At 35.5% G+C, this 4,855-nt stretch overlaps 1 pseudogene; it reads right to left on the reverse strand.

The window, feature by feature from the left end:
- Positions 1-1,383: 1,383 nt before the first annotated feature.
- On the reverse strand, positions 1,384-1,957 carry LOC108746501 (annotated as a pseudogene).
- Positions 1,958-4,855: the final 2,898 nt, after the last annotated feature.

Below are 4,855 nucleotides of genomic sequence, written 5' to 3' on the forward strand. Positions count from 1 at the left end.
AACTGTACAGAAAAGGTACAAAACAAAATTTATAAAATATAAACTTACTGTTTATAAAACTCTTCATCTTGAATAGGAACGTAAAACTTTAGAACCGTACATATTTGGAAAGCGTTACAATAGTAGTCCGTCTGAACGACTGATGCAGTAATATTGCCCTTTAGTAGGAATATAGTAAGGATTCTGGCTATCTGCTGGCGAGATGGACGCGGGAGGATACTCGTAGACGCAGGTACTCGTTGGCATAGGTATAACGTCACGGGCGCGGGGAAAGGGAGGCTGCGCGGAAAAGATCGTCGGTCGAAGACATTGGTGTTTATGTAAACATTGACTGTTTACATAAACATCAAATATTAATGATACGTGCCACCGCCGCCGCAGCCACCGTCTGACAAAAACTGACTCTAAGAAGCATCTTTCACTCCGGCGAAACTGCCCAGGATATTAATAACAAGCAATTCTTGTATATTAAACACTTTAGATTATAGGTATTAACAGACTATATGTAGAACTCTAGACGCGTTAAGAGAAGTGCTGGCAGAGTGAAGAAGTGTTTATATAAACTAAGTGTGAGAGTGTGTCAAGGGATAGGATATAATGGATGGGAAGCAAAGACAGTACATATATACGAGTATAGTGATGTGAACGAAAAAAATTTTTATTCGCATTATGTTTTTCATACGTATTAAAAACTAAAGTTAATAACTCGCATCGACGAACTGATGCCTATCGAATATATCGCTATCGCGTATAGCGTTCGCGGACGCAATTTTGGAGAAACGCGTATACTTGATATCGACTGTATCTACTAGTCTAGCTAATCGTTCAAATGTTACATTGATACACCCGTCAAACTCAAATAAAATCGAAGATGTATGAGCGTAGCATGCAAACTCTGTTAGCTGCCCAACGTTTATAAAATTGTCTTTGTATTCGTTTCAAAGCATCTTGTAAATATTCTATCGCTACTCGTAAAAGCCCTTCCACGTTTCGAGAGGCAGCGACAATTCTTGTCCGCAATCTCCCCATATAACAAGTTGATTACAATTTCCAAAAACTTGTAGTCCGTAACCGTCAGGTAGTAACGTCTGCTAAGTATACGCACCGCGCGATGCTTCGTATTATGTACATACGTAATGTTTGAAAATATTTTTTTATTTTTGATGTAAAGCGTCGAAACACTTACATGATACTACAGTCCTTCTTTGCTTCATACGATGTATGCATGCATACATACATACGTGCATACATCCATACATACATACATGTACATACATACATACATACATACATACAGGGTGCGTCAGGTATTTGAGAACATATTGACTTTAAAATTAAAATTTGTACATTTCTTAGAAAACTTACTGTATTTTAATGAAATTTTTACAAGAAACTAAGTGACTCGTAAGCTATACAATTAATAAAATCGTCTTCAGCGGCAATAACAGCTTCAATTCTCTGCCGGAAACGTTTGCATGCCCGAATCAAATGAGCTACAATATCACCTGTAATATCTAAATCAAATTTTTCATAATTAGTATCTGCACCAGTATAATTAACAAAGCCCAATATAAATCCTGTTGCGCAATCAACTAATTCGAAGATTTTGATATCAAAACGGCAGATATTGCTTACATTTAAGCCTACCTTTCCATAAAAGAAAGCTTTCATCTATGCAAAGAATTTTTCCTGGAATGATACTTTTTGAGAATTTTTCTTGGAGATCATCTATAATTGGTTTAATTTTCTTCAAAGGATGATCAATGATTTCCTCATTATTTTGGAAATGCAAATATCGTATAATCTGTAGATATCTATTTCGAATCATTATTTGTCTGAATATTATCAATAAGGGATCAGTGCTCCAATAATCTTTCATTGAATCTTGTCGAACATATCCCATTAGAATTGAAAGACCGAGGAATTTTCTCAGTTCTTCTACTGTCAAAGGTTCCATGATTTCATTTTTGATCGCCCAAGATCAGGAGTCTGCAACTGATAACAATTTGTTTTTCCAATAATCGTTTGAAGCATAGACAAGTCAAAATAAAGTTCAAAGTAATCAATTGGTTCATTACCTTTTAGATGTATATCTTCATCAATTTTTATCTCGCCGATAAAATCTTTGATCGATGGATAAAAATAGTGGTCGTAAAATACTTCGTCTAGAAAGAAATCAGGTTCTTCTATTAATCAACATCGTCAAAAGTCTCTGATTCATCTCCTTCTGGTTCAGATTCACCGCTCCAAATAGCTTTCGTCCATTTTATCGAAATATTTTAGAATATTCCGGAAGAAAACCAGAAAAATTTCACAAAATGATTCAATATGTATCATAGTAAATGCTCTCCTGCTAATAAAATGCACTCGTGACTCTTCCTTCAACTTATCTTATAGCTTCACAAAATGTTTTCACAAGCGAGTAAATAAAATCGATATGCCTCCTAGTGGCGAAAATGAAATTACTATCAAATTTTTCTTGGCAACACATTCTGAGTTATCAATGAAATAATAGCTAAATGTTTGATGAGCTGCAGTGATTCAAGTTATACAGAGATAACATCTGTCTGGCCACTATAGTCCTCTAAAGATTAATTTTTGTGCACTTAGCATGTTGTTGAACTTTTGCGAATATTACAAACGTGTAATAATTAACACAAATTAATACGAGCGCACAATGGTAACAATTATATAGTGGGAGATCCAGCGACAGAGCCGACGCTTAAATTATTCAAAGTACAGTAGGGAATGCCTCACGTTGCGTTGAACGAAGTCAGTAAACTATCTATGCTACGAGCCTTGGAAAATAGACGATATCAGAGTATGAGTTTTCGTTTCTGGGTACTGAACAAGTACCTCCTATTGGCAAGTACAACGAAGCATTCCTGGGCTATCAAGACTGCGACTCAGCTGGAAAAACAACCATACATTATCTTTGGTCTACAGACTGATAATAAAAATATCATAACAGTAAAACTTACTTCGACTCCTGTAAATTAACCAATGTAAAATTTTATCTTTGCTTTGAATTTTATCCGTACGATGATCTGAATCTAGACTTTGACAAACGCAAAACTGTTATTTTGAATAATATGTATGTAGGTACGTTTCCGTATGTCTTACTATCAAATCCCTCGAGAAAGAAATGAATTTCATTCCAATTAAACTCCTTTTTGAAAGGTTATACTCTAGTAACCATTGACTGCTCGCGACAAAACAAGTCCGTCAAGAGTGGCACCGTGGATGTACGATTAGAATTTGAATTCAAAGAGAATGTACTCGCGAACATTATAGCCTATTGTCTTATCATACATGACATGCGATCGAATACAGCCCATTATTTAACGCAGTAGGCAAGATTATCGTTGATAAAAGAAAAATACCTCTTTTCATATAAGAGATAAAAAGCAAGATATTTTGTGATCAAACTCAGTCTCAAAAAGTCATTCACCATGATCGTATCAACGTACGTTTGTGGATCTGCAAGGATTTATCATTGGAAAGAAATTTATTGTGAAGAAAGTGGCAGTGTCGAGAAAACGATCTATCTCTCTCATTAAAGTTTTACATATCCCATGCCATGGAACTTTTTGACAAAATCCGAAAAGTATTGCTTCTTGGCTGAGCGCTTATTACTATGGATTGCAATGGGAAGACAGGATGATACCGTACAGCATAGTGCCTGATTACGATGGTTATAATTGGTGCGGAAGAGAATGATGAAAATAATGCTCTCGTATACGTTAAAGGATATGAAAAACGCGAATGGTTGGCTGGTATACTCGATAGCGACGACTATAATCATTGAGACTCTGGATGCTGATATAGATTCTTTACAAAATCTGAGTATTATTAATAATAACTATGCGATGTGAAAATGTTAAAAATTGTGCGTTACAGAATATACAATATTTAAAATATACAACTGGTGATCGCAACGCTAGAAAAAAATATATTAAGTTTAAAAAATAAAAGTATGAGATTTTTTTTTAATGCATTTTAATTTCTTTTCCCTTTCCCTATAATTAAGAATTAATTAATAATATGATAGCTGTATGTTTATGATAGCTTTAGTAGTATGTATATAGTTTAATAAGTGTTCGGTAACTACTCAATAATAATTTTAATAATGATTCGATAATTAGAAACGCTTGGCCATGTATAATATTACTAAAAAAAATATTATAATTAGTTGCTAAGTTATATTATTAAAAAATCACAAAAAACAAATACAACATCTATTTAATAAAATCGTGTGCAAAAGAAAAAACGAGAAAAACGTGAAAATTAGAAAGAATACAACAGGAGAAAGAGAGAGTACAAATATGATAATAAGTATAGAACCGCAGTGGGTGGGACTGAAAGAACTGCATCCTACAATGTGTGGGAGAGAGAGGACAACGGGTTGGAAAGAGAACGCAACAAGCGAGAGAGAAAAGGAACAAACCCCCCCTTTCCCTCTCTAACACGGTGACGCGCTTCCCTCTCTCTCGGATCCAGCGTCTGTGTGCACTTCCCCCTTCCTGACACCTATATACCGCATATATGAATTATTTGTTACACTTAACCCTTACTCTATTAAGAGAGATCACTAGTGACCGCGCGATTCCTGTTCGTGCAAGTTTCTCGCAAGCTCAATGAATCTGGCGCTTGTTATCTACCCGTAAAAAAAAATGTCTGGCGGGGAAGATCTGTGCGCAGCGGGACGACCCCGGCCGTCAATCTGCCTGTAACTGACGTACAATTCAAGTCGACGTGAGACGCTAGTGACTCCCATAAATATATTAGGAGTATAAATAAGTTTCCGCCGTTTTTTATCAAAAATTGGGCATTTATTGTGAAAGAACGGTACCTT

The sequence above is a fragment of the Trachymyrmex septentrionalis genome, unplaced genomic scaffold (genome assembly GCF_001594115.1).
Source record: "Trachymyrmex septentrionalis isolate Tsep2-gDNA-1 unplaced genomic scaffold, Tsep1.0 scaffold175, whole genome shotgun sequence".
Taxonomy (NCBI): Eukaryota; Metazoa; Arthropoda; class Insecta; order Hymenoptera; family Formicidae; genus Trachymyrmex; species Trachymyrmex septentrionalis.